Here is a 15273-nt window from a genome sequence, read left to right as displayed (position 1 = left end):
TATTTTAGAAGCTACTGCATATGTGGATGAAATAGAAACATGAAAATGATCTAAGATAATTATGTGAGGTAGTCCACTGTGGATTTCGAGATGACGTATTTTAGAGATGAATTCCAAAAAGTAGTATCTTACAAATATTCATTTTGTATAAAAAACAAAGCCCTAGGAAGAGATTGTAACTTATGGCACTAAAGTAAGGGAAAACATCCATATGCTACATGTGCAAGATCCCCTGGAAAACCAGTCTCTATGAAAATAGAGACACTTATTTATAAAATCCGTTCACAAAATCTTACTTGCAATTATGTCCAAACCCCAATGCCAAAAGCAAGAGGAATGATCAACAAGAGTTTTCCACTGGACTTCATTCTTCTTGGTTTCTCTGAGTGGCCACAACTAGAAATGGTTCTATTCTGGATTGTAATCCTCTTCTACATCATGATTGTTCTTGGAAACTTGACCATCATCCTGCTGTCTTGCATGGACCCTCATCTCTACACCCCCATGTACTTCTTTCTTAACAATCTTTCCTTCTTGGAGCTCGGTTTCCCACAACCACTGTGCCCCAGATGTTGTTCAACTTGTGGGGGCCAGATATGAGCATCACCTACACAGGCTGTGCCATCCAGTTCTGTGTGTTTCTGTGTCTTGGTGCCACTGAAGGCATCTTGCTGGTCATGATGGCCTTTGACCGCTATGTTGCTATCTGCCAGCCTCTGCGTTATACCATCATCATCCATCCGTCATTCTGTTGGAAGCTGATGCTCATGGCCTGGCTGTCTGGCCAGATGGAGTCTCTGATCCAATCTTTCATCACATTCCAGCTGCCCTTCTCTACCCATCACTACCTGGATGACTTTCTGTGTGTGGTTCCTGCCCTCATACGCTTGGCCTGTGGAGCGACCTCTGCAAATGAATGACAGATGACTATCTCTGCTGTCCTCTTCACCATTGTGCTGATGGGATTGATCTTGACTTCTTATGGCTACATAGCTCAAGCTTTAGGGAAAATCCAGTCTGAGGAGGGAAGGCAGAAGGCCATTGTTACTTGCTCCTCCCACCTTATCGTGGTCTTCATGTTTTATGGGACAGTGGCAATGGTTTACATAGACCCTAAAAACCACTTTGCTTCAAAATATGACAAGTTCTTCACCTTCTCCTACACTGTTGGCACACCTTTGTTGAACCCTCTCATCTACACTCTGAGGAACAAAGAGGTGAAGGATGCCCTGCAAAGACTGATGAAGAAGGGGATTAGCTTACAAAAAAGTACATGATCAGTGTTTTGTACTAGAAAGTAAATTGAAAATTATGACATTCTGCCGCTCTACATAAAAAAGAAGCTTTGATGTGCCACTAAAATGTTGGGTTTAGTAAAAGAGGGTAATTTATGACATTCTCTATCCCTATATCTCACTTGTCATTTTGTTACAAAAAGTAGAAAGTACAAATGTAATATCAATATTTGGTCAATAATAAATATTCAATTTATCAAAATAATCAATATTTCATCAGTAGGATGTCTCCATTTCCACATGTGATCCCATGAAGGAGAGGAAAGGGCCACAGGGCCAAGTTCTGACAACTAAATGCTCTTTCCTGTTATCCATGTTACTTCCTGTCATGTTTCGTGGGTCATGGGAAGTCAGGTGGTCATATATAACTTCAAGTAGGCAGAGTTTTTAGATTTTCCCTTATCTCCAAAAGTGGAACACAACTGGGTGATGGTGAACCATGAAATGTGTGTTTCATGCATAAAAAGACCCGGCTGAGAGACTCAGTTTCCTGGAGATGAGAAGGGTAAGTGATGTTTTATTCATGAGCTGAGGGACAAGTAGGAGTTCCTTTTTCAAAGCAGTTTTATGGAATGGGTGTTTTTGTAAAAACCTAAGAAAATTTTTCAGAAGGACAATGCATGTTGCACTGTCAGCTCACTCAATAAAGTGGCAACTACATGTTTTGTTTTGCTGTTTCTCTTCTCATTCAGTTACTATTTACACTCTTTTTGTCCTCCCAATTAATTCTTTTTAAAGTAATATTATTTATTCCACTTCTTTCCATGGTTAAAATCTTTCTCTAATAACTGGTCATCCTGTTAGTCCTATTAGCTGTTTTAATTGATACTTTTCATTTGCAGTCCCCTCACAGAGCACAAACTGAGTCAATGTTCCTAAGCAAAAACATCAGAGTAGAGGTAAGAATTACAGAACACACAGAATTTTTATTATTATTGTTAATTATTTAGACACAGGCCCATTGTGCAATGTGCCCCAAGCAACCTTGGGCACAAACTGACTCTGGCCTTTCCTCACTAAAATATTTAAAACAGTGAAAATCACCTTTTATCAGAAAAAAATTAGAAAATCATCACTGATATTATTCAGGCTGGAAACATACAGAGAGAACATTCAATCTCCAAACAGCAGAGTACAGATAAATATTCATCAAGATAGACCATGTCTTGAGCCATGAAATAAACCTTAACAAATTCAAAAAATTTGGAATTACACTCTTGGTGTAGTCACAGCAGGATTTGAGGGAAACTCACTGGAGACCACCTGGAATCTACACTGAACCAGCATTTGATACCATAGGGGCCCACTGAGCACCTCCTGGATCACTGACTTCTTCAGGTGACCCTGTTGAGTCCTCCTGAAACTCAGACCTCCTTATTTTAAGTTGACACTCCAGAGTTGATATGAGCTGTTTTAAGGTCTTAAGACTAGGTCTCTTATGGAGGTACTGGTACAGACCATAGGTAAGAGGAACCTAGGGGAATTCCCAGGCCAGGGGAGCCTAGAAGGAAATTTGGAGTGAATGGGGAAGGATGACCTTTTAAATTTGGCTTTAAATTGGAAAGAATTGTGTCTATAAAGTCTGAAAAAATTGCTTGATAGAGAAATGAGAGACTGGACACATCCAGCTCCAAAGAAAAGGGACATTCTCATCCCGGCTGAAAAGGCATGCTCAGGCGGTTGAGGACCTCACTGGGAGTGTTGGCGGATCAGAAGCCTCGTGATGTGTGGCAGTCCCTTGGGGAACTCACCATTGTTCACATTAGTTAAGTATGGGTTCATCCAGGGAAGAACAATGGGCTGGTCACCCATGCTCTGAGCCCCCAACACTGCTTTTAGATTGCCTGAGGGAGAAACTGAGGCACATAAGGGGGTGTTTATAACCTTTCTCTAGGAAGCAATGCTCAATGAGCAGTACATCTCTGACCCATTACACCATCCTTAGACATTGTTTGGACTATGCAGCAAACCAAAATTTAAAGGAAAATGGGAAATCAAGGTTCCAGAAATCCTGACCAGTTCCCAAATGGGCAGCCTCTCCTCTGAACACGGGTTGTCTTCATGCTGTGACTTTCAATTGCTTAACAAAAGGATGAATATTCTCATCTCAGATTACTGAAAGAAAGAAAGCAAAAAAACTGGGAAAAGTGGTTTTTGCAGCCATAGTCTGTTACAGGAACACCCTAGCCCAGAAAACTAAGGTAAACCTTTGTTGTATCTGTCTCTTTGTGTGTGTCTATATGTATGTTATAAAAATATGGCATTTTACTTGCAGATGGTACAATTTCTAAAGAGGTCTGCCCAATTGACTTAAAGTCACTGCTTGCAAAAATCTTTCTAAATGCAAGTAACTCAAATATCTTTCAAGTTAAGATGATATGAAATAATCATTGATGAATGAAAGCTTGTTTAAGTTTGTTGGTTTGATTAAAACAAGCATGTCCTCGAGCTATAAGCATTGGATATGATGCACACTTGAAGCCTTTATACTATGTTTATTGATCAGATAAGCTTGATGTGGATTAAGGCTGCTCCAGCTAGAGAAGCCCAAGGTGACCTGGCCTACATGCCAAACTATATGACCCAGTGGACTTGTTTTATGGTATGAATTAGGACCGCCCCAGGGAGAGAAGCCCAGGGCGTCCTCACCTACATGCCGATCTATATGGCCAGATTCATATCTAAAGTTATATGACCGCACAATCACCAGACCCCATCTGCACTGAAATCATTTAATGACTTTTTACATCATCTTTTCTTTTCTCCAGTAAAAATAAGTCACGTACCCATGCCTTATAAAATTAGCCCTAACCCTCAACTCGGGGCAACAGCGGGAGCTCTGACCGCCCATGGGTCCTGTCCCCATGCACCAGCTCTGCCTGCCCATGGGTCCTGTCCCCATGCCAGCAGGGGCAGCAGCAGCTGCTCTGCCTGCCCATGGGCCCTGTCCCAATGCCAGTGGGGGCAGCAGAAGCGGTGGCAGCAGAAGCTCTGACTGCCCATGGGTCCTGTCCCCATGCTATTCCACAGTATTCTCTAAATAAAAGATCACTACTGCCAGATCTTGAGAGTCTAAGAAATCTTTCTTTCGACTCCTCGGCTCACCGACCCCGCATCAAGCTGATGTTATCTCTATTACAAAACTGGTCAATAAAAATAATAATGAAATGATTGTTAATTTTGTCTAACATCTCATGAAGCCTTGTAGGCAATCTAAGTGATTAGTGGGGAGAAGTAACTAACTACGTTGATTTAAAAAAAGATGAGTGTTGGGTGAACTGTTAACAATGATTATGTGTTATGGTGTACATACTTAAAATAGCTTACAAAATCTCTTTGGTAACTTGAAACTTTGAAGTTTTCCTGGGTTAATTTAAATGAGAAAGATTCATTAAATATCTAGATCATCTCTAAATAGGATAGAATGTTGGACATTAATGATTAATGCAGGTTTTCCAACTTTGGGCTTTTTATAACAAGAAACTAAAAGGTGTTTAGGCCTATTGGTAAACATGTCTTGTGTTTTATTAAAGATTGTACTATGAAGTAACATGTTCCTAGAAATTATAAAAGTGTTTATAAATTTTCCAAGCCACTAAATGCTAAAGAAATTTGATAATTGCTTACTTCTTAATTTTCACTAAAAATCAAGTTTTCTAAAGGTTAAGTATTCTAATATACCATTGAAGCTACTAAAAATTAATAAGGGAAACATATTCAGGGAAAAGTAAGATGTAAATTTTCAGTTAAGAAGGTATAAAGAATGGAAAAATTTTGTTTATTTTGTTAAGAAAGGTAAATTTGTCCCAAAGTACTAGAAGGAAAAAATAAAGAAAGGCATGGGAAAAATTCTGAGTGTGTAAAAAAAAAATTATAGAAGGTTCCTGAAAGGGAAACCCTGAGAAGTTTTGTACAGGCCAAGTTGGCTAAGATTGAAATGAATCTAATTAAGCAAGTGGGTTCTAATATAAAAAATAAACTGGTGGAAAATTAGAATTTCACGTTCTCTATTAAAAGAATAATTTTCTTAAACTCTTAGACTGCTCTGTTTTTTTTTTTTTTTTTGAGGAAGATTAGCCCTGAGCTAACAACTAACAATCCTCCTCTTTTTGATGAGGAAGACTGGACCTGAGCTCACATCCGTGCCCATCTTCCTCTACTTTATACATGGGACGTCTACCACAGCATGGCTTTCCAAGCAGTGCCATGTCCACACCCGGGATCTGAACCAGTGAAACCCAGGCCGCCAAAGTGGAACATGTGCACTTAACCACTGTGCCACCCGGCTGGCCCCTAAACCGCTCTTGATAAAGAGATTATAAAAGGTTTTTCTTTACTTTTGATTAGGTTTACCTAAAAGACAGAAGATCTATATTTTGTTAAGACAATTTCCTATGTTCAAAAAGACTGAGATCTCTCTACTAAGATTTTTGACTGTTTCTGTTGTCACTTTGGTTAAACATTTTTATGAAGCATTTTTTCAGTGACCCTTGTTTCACAGTGACAAGATCAACAACCCCTTGATCTTGTTTAAGTATTTCTTTTTTGATATTTTTAACAAGCTCACAATAATTCATAACCTAAATGAAATCTTTACTTTGGCATTCTTTGAGAATTTCTGGAGCGCCCCTGGGACTTCTCAAAGAAATGTGTTCTCTCTTCCTATAAGAGGGAGATGCTAATTAGGCTTGTTTGGTATGCTAAATTGCATGGGAAGCATTGTCAAGTAAATGATGATAAACCTACATAGGTTATATTGTGTAAGCAAATTTTATTCACTATTTTAACCTTACTACCTTGCTTTCAACATCCCTAGGGGAAAAGACCACAACTGCATTCTATTATTTGATTTTATTTATAAATGGGTCTTATTTAAATGATAAGCAAGGATGTTATTGAGCAGGATATGCTGTCTGGCCTCAAGAATGCCTGTTACTTTGTATTAACTCTGCTAACCCAGTAAAAGATTTCCTTCTATAGGCTCAAGAAGTTGCCATGGAAGAAAAAAATATATATGTATATAAAGGTAATAACAAAAGGGGAAAAACAATACTTTTGGAAACTCTTCCACAGTGACTCATAAAGCCTATTGGACATATTATATGCCCAATGTATAATCCAGAGAACCCACTTCATGAGTCACAAGGCCACTTTCCCCTTCCTAAGGGATCCTTTGAGGTATGGTAATTGGGCTTTGTCCAAATGGCACTCTCTCAAGGATAAATATATCTTGTAATGATCTGTATGTTCTCACATTGTATTGAGGCTTTTCCTTGCAGAAGAGTGACAGTTTTAGGTAAATTATTATTAAAAAGGATATTTCCTGTGTGAGGAATTCCTTCCAAGTTACATAGTGACGGGGGAACTCATTTCACTAGATAGATAATTAAATCTATTTGTAACATTTGGCTAATAATGCAGCATTTCCACTGTACTTACAATCACCAATCCTCAGGATTGGTGGAAAGAACTAACGGCATAATCAAAACTCAATTGACAAAGCTCTCAGAAGTATATACTCTGCATGGCCAAAAGCTCTTCCGCTAGTGCTCCTTAATCTTAGATCTACACCTTTTTGTAAACATCAGCTGTCTCCTTTTGAAATAATAGGACAGCCTATGCAATTAGAAGAAAGAAATTTGTGAAACAACTTTACATAAGGGATATATTACATTGTTGTCAAGATCTTATTGATGTGCTTAAAAGAAATGAAAGGCTGGTAGTTGATTCTTCTTACAGAGACCACTCAGACCTTAAGGATAGTGGACTATAACCTGGAGAATTTATCAGAAGAGGCATCAAATAAAAGACTCTTTGGAGCCCTATTGAAACGGATCACACCAGGATGAGAAGATGGCATCTGTTATGGACAACTATCCCAAGACTCCAGACCAGGCCTATATTCCCAACCTTGTATTCCCTCATTTAAAGCTTTGTTATGCTTAAACTGTACACCTATTTTATAATTGTTCCACTTAAGATTTCAAAATACTATCCTACTTGAAGAAAGCTACAGAACAACAGCAGCATGTCCATAGTGGTGGCCTGTTGAAGCAGTGACCTGGGACCCAGGCCCCTGGTCTCAAAGCAGCAGCAATGCATCTCCAGCAATGACTTGTCAGGGTGGCAACCTGGGACCATGGGCAGGATGCTGATCAGAGGCAGCTCCTGTGACCAGAGCAGGGCAGAGAGTAGCAGCATTTACAGTCACATCTATGGTGAGGCACTGAGCGGTCCCAGTTCCAGAGAGCAGTGACAACATTGCCTGGGGCCCCTGGAGACAGGTCTCAATGCAGCAACAGCTCCATTTTTATTTAAAAAAATATTTAAAATGGTTTTGTAGAATAATATAGAAGAAGTGCTTCATAACTATTGATTATATTATATGCAATTAGGTACTTTCTGAATTTATTTTTAGTAGAAAATTTAATAATTTTTGCTTTACAACAAAATAAGAAATCCCAAGTTACCATTTACTTATTTTGTTGTGTTTCGTACTGTTTTGTCTTTGGAGAGAAATTTATATATGTTTGCAAACTCTTTTATTGTGGACTCATCACTGAAATGTGTACCGTGTGTGTAATATCTTTATATGGACACATATACTCTGAAATGTGTAGTATCGTGGTAATAATCACAATCAAGTCATCTCTTAAGTATCATTAGAGTGTCAAAATCTGACTGAGACTAAATGTTTGAAATGTATCTCCTTTACTCATGTCTCTAATTGCACAAACAAATATTAGGGACACATAAATGAGGATACATACAGACTTTCATGTGTAATCACCCTCCTTTTGGATTTCTTGTAAATACCATGACATAAGAAGAATGCTCTATTAATTAAACACAGACATCAACGGTAACGGTTAATTTCCAGTGTCAACTCTACTTGGCCCTGAGATGCCCTAATTAAACATTATTTCTAACTGTATCCGTGAAGTTATTTATGGAGAAGAATTCCTTTTGGATCAATAGATTGAGTAAACCATATTGCATTCCCTCATGTGGGTGGACGTCATCACTTTTGTTCACGGACTGAATAGAGCCAACAGGCAGAGGAAGGGAGAATTTGCTCTCTGCTTGGCTTGAGCTAAGACATTGTTCTTCTCCTGAACTTGCAGTGGAGACTACACCACTGCTTTCTCAGGCCTCCAGCATGCAGATGACAGATCAAGAATTTCCCAGCCCCCACAACCACAGGAGCCAATTTCTTACAATAAATCTCTCTCTCTCCATCACTCTCTATATCTCTATCTATTTGCATGTATCTATCTATCTGTGCAACACACACTATTGGTACTATTTCTCTAGAGAACCCTAAATAATATGTAAACTGCTTTGAATGTTTTCGTGAAATGCTCTCCATGGATTTTCATAAATCCCATTTACTACAGATTGACTTATTTGTCAGAGGGTATCCTTGGATTCTAGAATATTTTCCATTTTTGTTAGAACACAAATATCACACTAGCTCTTAATATCTAGGGAAGATTGGCTTAAAGTCACTGACTCCCCAAGATTTGGAAAGGTAAATCCTCTCCCTCTGATTTCTGTGACTCTCCAGGGCATTTAGATTCATGTGGTTTCTTGTACTTCGTGCTTTCCCTAAATGGTACCAGGATGATTGCATTAATATTTGGTTCCTTCTACCTTCCTTGTCCAACATTTTTAGGACAAGGGCTCCCTTCTTAGTCAAAGACAACTGCTGGGGCTCCTACCATCATACCTACATTTTAGAAACCTGGAATTAGAACTGGCAAATAAACATGCACGTGGTCACATTTTTTCTATGGACATTATGGTCTTTTTATTTGAGCACTCATGTTATCAGTAAATATTAGCTAATTTATTATTAAGGAGTAGGGATAAGGTGAGAACTAAGGAAATCTGGTGTCATCTTCCACATTCTGCCATGGCACATCTTACCCTTCACCTACATGAGTTGTACTTGTTTCTACCCAAAACACACTTTTCCTTGATGCACAGTCACAATCACACGCACTTACACACTTCAACTAAGACTATTTATTTAGAGGATTAAGAATGTTTACCAAGATTTCATTGAAATACTTATTCCTTTTATATGAAAATTTAACTGAAAATATAAAATGCATACTGATGAATTCACAAATATAGCCACACACATAAATTAACACAAAGTATGAATACTCATTTACTCACCACCTAGATCAAGAAAGAGAATACTATCAACACTCAGAAATTCCCCTCATGTCCCCATTGGGTCATCAGAAATAGCCACAACTCTGACTTCTAGCCTGCCTAAGTGGTAGACTTCAGCATATGCTCTGTACACCTAACTTCCAACTTGAATGCCCACAGGACTAAGCCATGCAGCCTGCTTGTATGTGTCACAGTTGTCTTTGCCCCTCACTGCCCCCACTGTTCCTCTAGAGAGCTTCAGTGATGGTAACAGGCTCTATGGATCTTGTTCTCCATGTCTGCTTCTTGGATCAGTCAAGCTTACCTGAATTAATGGTCATTCTATGCATTCCTTTAATGGTTGTAATTCTGGAGAACATCTTTTCATGATGGAGAGGCAGATAACAAGGAATCTGTTGTTATTTTTTATTATTGAAGTAACATTGGTTTATAACATTGTCTAAGTTTCAAGTGTACATCATATTTTGACTTCTGTGCAGACTACATTGTGTTCCCCAACAAAAGGTTAGTTGCCTCCACCGCTGTACAAGTGTCCTCCTTTACCCCTTTTACCCTCCTCCCTTCCCCTCTGGGAGCCACCAATCTATTCTCTATATCTATGTGTTTGTTTGTTGTTATTGTTGTTTTTATCTTGCACATACGAGTGAAATCATATGGTATTTGTCTTTTTCTGGCTTATTTCACTTCGTGTAATATTCTCAAGGTCCACCCATGTTGTCACAAATGGTAAGATTTCATCTTTTTATGGCTGAGTAGTATCCCATTGTACATATGTACCATTTCTTCTTCATTCATTCATTTATGGGACCTTAAGTTGTTTCAAAGTCTTGGCTATTGTGAATAATGGTGCAATGAACATAGGGGTGCATGTATCTTTTCAAATTAGTGCATTCATGTTCTTTAGGTAAATACCCAGAAGTGGGATAGCTGGATCATATAGTAGTTCTATTTTTATCTTTTTGAGGAATCTCCACACTATTTTTCAACAGTAGCTGCAGCTGTTTACATTCCTACCAACAGTGAATGAGTGTTCCCTTTTTTCTGCAGCCTCTCCAACATTTGTTATTTCTTGTCTTTTTAATAATAGACATACTGAGGCCAGCCCACTGGCACAGTGATTAAGTTGGCATGTTCCACTTTGGTGGCCCAGAGTTCACTGGTTCAGATCACAGCTGCCGACATGGTACTTTACTGCATGGCAAGCCATGCTGTAGTAGGCGTCCTACATATAAAGGAGAGGAAGATGGGCAGGGATGTTAGTTTAGGGCCATTCTTCCTCAGCAAAAAGAGGAGGTTTTGCAGCAGATGTTAGCTCAGGGCTAATCTTCCTCAAAAAAATAAATAAGTAAATAGCCATTCTGATGAGTGTAAGACAATATCTCATTGTGGTTTTGATTTGCATTTCCTTAATAATTCTATATTATTTTTGATTGGATCTTTTTTAAATTTTTAAAATTTTGTCTTGAGTAATCTGACATCTGGTGTTTGGGATACCCATCGTTTTTCACCATTTCGTGAGACTACTTTAACTTACAATGTTCAGTGATCTTGAACTTGGGTTTCAGAAGTTACTTTCTACCTCAACTTTGATCACGTTGACTGTATTTAATTTGCTTATGTTTTCATTTGTATTATTTGTATTTATGTGCACATGCTATAATATGAGTTCCTTTCACCACAAAAATCATAGTTTTTCTCCTAAAATTCAGCTAAACACTAAAATATATGAACAATGAAATTTTATTTATATAATTTCCATCTAACATTAAAAGCTAAAGTGTTGTTTTTAGGAGTATATGTTTATCTAGTACTACAATAAAAAAGTTCTGGTAACGATTACTATCAAATTTACTTGGCAAATCATGCAATCAATATTGTTCGAAGATTTTCATATCTGATAGAGGAAACATCTGATGCAGGAGACTTAAAAAATAATAACTAAGTTCATAGAAGATCTTAAATGAGATCCTGGAACAACAATAGACATAAGTAAAAAAACTGATGAAATGTTAATTTCCTGGTTCTGATCATTGTTTATGGGCAAGTAAATGATAAAATTAGGAGAAGTGGGGTGAGAGGAACATGGAAATTTTCTGTATTAATTTTGAAACTTTTCTTAATTTCAAATGTATAATATTGCTTTTAAAAATATAAAACAATATTTACAATAATAATAATTTAGTATATGTTTATCTTTGTGTTGAGGAGAGGAACATGTAGCTGTGCTTCTTGAACGTGGGGGACCATTATGTGAATTGTTTTGGAGCTGTATCTTCAGTGATTAAATAGTACATTTTGTTTTGTCATATTTTATAATGTAAAAAAGATAAAATTCATTTATAGTGTGATTATTTCTCTAAGAAACCCTGCTGTTGCCTCTGCCATTAAGTTATAAGAGGAAATTAGCTTTTTAAAATCTTCATAATATTGGCCACGGCCTCAAGGAAGCTAGACAGTCCCTTTGATGGGCACTTTGCACCATGTGTTACTAGACCAGGGTCAGTGGAGCCTCATCTGATACTTATCCTGATCCTACCCCCACAAATCCAGGTCTGAGAGCCCAGGAAGGCTAGGACATCTTGTCCCCCCTCTTTCATTGGCTTCCTAAGCATTGGGACATCAAACTCTGAGTAGCAGTACTTTATCCAACATTGTGCTTGAGTATATGATATCATTCCATTAAAGATTATTCTGTAATTTTAAATGTTCATATTTTTCATTAATGAGAAAAAATCATTAGTGATAGCTTGATAAGTTAATTTTGTCATGCCATGGAATAATGTACATCAATTTTGAAATGTTAATTGTGAGTGACATCAGCATTGCAACAGATTGAGTCATTCCCTTCATCTCCCCCTTCAAAGTCACAATCAGTGAGACATCCAGTGACCAATAAAAGACTCTCTGCACAGCACACCAGAACACTGGATTGAACCAAGCATCTATACATCTGCAGGTGGTTGGACTGGACCTCAGAAGAAAGTGGAACTAGGGAGCAGCCCATTCTCTCTCCTCCAGCAGCAGTGATGCAAAATGCAGATCCTCACACTGGCACACATGCCAGTGTCTGCAGGCTGCAAGGATAAACACAGCACTCTTGATTTCGCCCCTGACCCCACAGCAGTGCTGGGTGGTGTACACGCCCTGAGACTACAAGACACAGAGTGGAGCTGGCAACCTGGCCTCCTTGTCCTCCACCAGCAGTGGCACTGGTCTTTCCAACAGAGGGGACTATACCCAGGGTATGAATTTCCTAAACAGGGGCCGGGTGTCCTGTCTGAGTTTTCAGAGCAGACCATCAGTGCATGTGTGCCGTCACCGGCAATGAGAAGCTGCGGCCCCTACCACTCACAGTGGTGACAGGTGGTGTACACAGCCTGATGATTTGGGACACAGAAGAGAGACAGTGACCTGGTCCCCTCTCTCAGGAGTGTCATCAATATTTTCAGCAGTGGAGACTGCATCTGAGGTGATAACTTCCTCAGCAGGGGCATGGTGCCTTGATTTCAGGTTTCAGAGACCACCAGAGCCTGTGGCCCTTGTCTCATCTGAGTGGCAGGTGGCACAGTCATCCTGAGGCTTCAGGACACAGAGTGGTGCCAGAGACCCAGCAAGCTCCTCATCCCCAGTAAGTGGAACTGGTCTCTACAGCAGGGAAGACAGCAAACAAAATGTGGATTTCACTTGCAGGAACAGTGTCCTGACTTCAGATCTCAAATAAAAGCACACCAGTGGATGCCAGTGACCAGAGACTGCAGGGCCAGCAACAACACTTGTGGCTTGGCCTCTTCTCACCCAGCAGTGACAGGTAGCACCCGTGGCCTGAGGCTTCAGGAACCACAGTAGAACCTGAGACCCAGTGCCCAGTGGCAGCACCCCTTACACTAGTTCCACCACCAACTGGGGCTGCACACAAGAACTCTGGCCCTTGACATGAACAGCAAAACCTGTGAACCCAGCACCCCTGGCATCAGTGCTGTCAACACCACAGGATAACCCAGGAGGAGCAGCACAGGTGGTGCCTGGGGCAGCAGCATTCAAGCCTGTGGAGAACCTACAAAGAACAAGAGGGGAGACATGAGACTCAGGCTACACCAGAAGCTGCAGAGTGGTCACAGCCTGGTGACTCTGGTGGAAACACCTGAGGCTGAAGAGACATCAAAAGCAATGAGACACCACCATCCTCAGATGCATGAGTGGCACAAGGAGGGCACTGATGATGCCCCTAGCAGAGGTAGTTGAGGACGGAAAGTGAAGGCTCTCAAATATAACCAGGAAAGCTCAGAACCAAAGTAGCCAAAGCTTAACCCAAATAAGAAAGGTGATTCTACCACAAATACACAGGCAGAGGATAGATGCACCAAACACCATGAACTACAGTAACACAGCAGAACAGAAGAATGACAGCTCTCCAGAAACAAAACCCAAAATCACAGAAGATTACAATCTAACTGACAGGGAATTCAAAATAACTGTCGTAAAGAAACTCAATGAGGAGACAGTGTCAGGATGGTAGTATTGGCAGACTCTGAACTCACCTCCTCCCACAAACACAATGAATTTACAACTACTCTTGGAAGAACACCAATGAAAGAGAACCAAAAAGTGGAACAAAAAGAACCCTCACAACAAGGGACAGTGCAGACTGAAGTGGAAGAAGCAGAAATTCCTTTCTGGAGAGAAAAAAGCCACCTTTGAGCCGTGGCACTTCACAGCAAGACAGAAGCATTCCTAAGGTTTGAGGCCTTCCCTGAATCAGTAGGGGGCCTGAGCAGGGGTGCATTACTGCCTAAGCATCCTTCAGACACAGCACAATGGAGACAAGTGTCATAATCTGGCTTTGATTGCTATTCACAGCAACAGGGAATACACCTAGAAGAGCTATCACACATAAGAGGAAAAAACCCAGCTCTTAAAGGGCTCACATACAAATTCACCCATTTTGTAAAGCAATCTAAAATCACCAGAAAGAAAGGTATGCAGTCCTTTGGTGAAAAGAGTCAACTGATAGGCTCTGGGTGCATCTAGGTGAGAGGTAAGACCTCCCCAAGGACAGAGACATTGGTAGCAGCCATTATTATGACCTAGTTCAGGAGTGCTGACACAGATGCTGGCAGATACAACTGGCACTCTTCTTCTGGCCTGTTAGCGCTGGGTCCGCAACACCCATCAGAGCACAAATTTAATCCAGCTCAGCCAGCGCAGCCAGCCTGCCCAAGGGACTGCCTCACCCGGCAGCAAGCCCTCAGGAAACTTGTAGGCCTGCAAAGGTGGAGGATCTGGAACCTTTGCAGCCTGGTGAGTCAGTCCCTCTCTGTGGGGCTGGGCATGAACGCAGGGTGGGCCTGCATTGCTGGGGCCTGTGCAGTGGTGTGACTGGGTCTACTTCAGTGGGTTGGGGCATGCACATTGGGGCAGGACTATGTTGATGGGGCATGTGGACCTGTGGGTGGTGGGCCTTGACAACTGCAGCAGACTTGTGTTTTGCAACATCCACATAAGGGATCGGTTCCACCAACGAAAGACTGAAACAATTGCCTGCTCCTGTGTCTGAGGCCTGCCCCATGCAGTTTCAATCTGAAGAAGGGTGACAACAGCATTGCAGGCCAGAGGCCTACAGCAATTGTAAGCCCCTGAGACTAGCAACCAGCCACATACTGACTTAACAAGAAAAGATGTAATGAGAATGTGCTGTTAGATCTTGCAGCTAACTGTGCTGGGGCTCCCAATGCCTGATAAAATGACTGAAGGGACCATAGCTGACACACTTAGCTATGAACTACAACCAGGCAGC

At 40.4% G+C, this 15273-nt stretch overlaps 1 pseudogene; it reads left to right on the top strand.

Annotated features, from left to right (window-relative positions):
- The first annotated feature begins 246 nt into the window (after positions 1-246).
- LOC138922900 (olfactory receptor 2H1-like) lies at positions 247-1337 on the top strand (annotated as a pseudogene).
- Positions 1338-15273: the final 13936 nt, after the last annotated feature.

Source organism: Equus caballus, unplaced genomic scaffold (genome assembly GCF_041296265.1).
Source record: "Equus caballus isolate H_3958 breed thoroughbred unplaced genomic scaffold, TB-T2T haplotype1-0000016, whole genome shotgun sequence".
NCBI classification, from domain to species: domain Eukaryota; kingdom Metazoa; phylum Chordata; class Mammalia; order Perissodactyla; family Equidae; genus Equus; species Equus caballus.
Note: the sequence above shows the minus strand (reverse complement) of the source record. Positions and strands in the feature narration are given on the sequence as shown.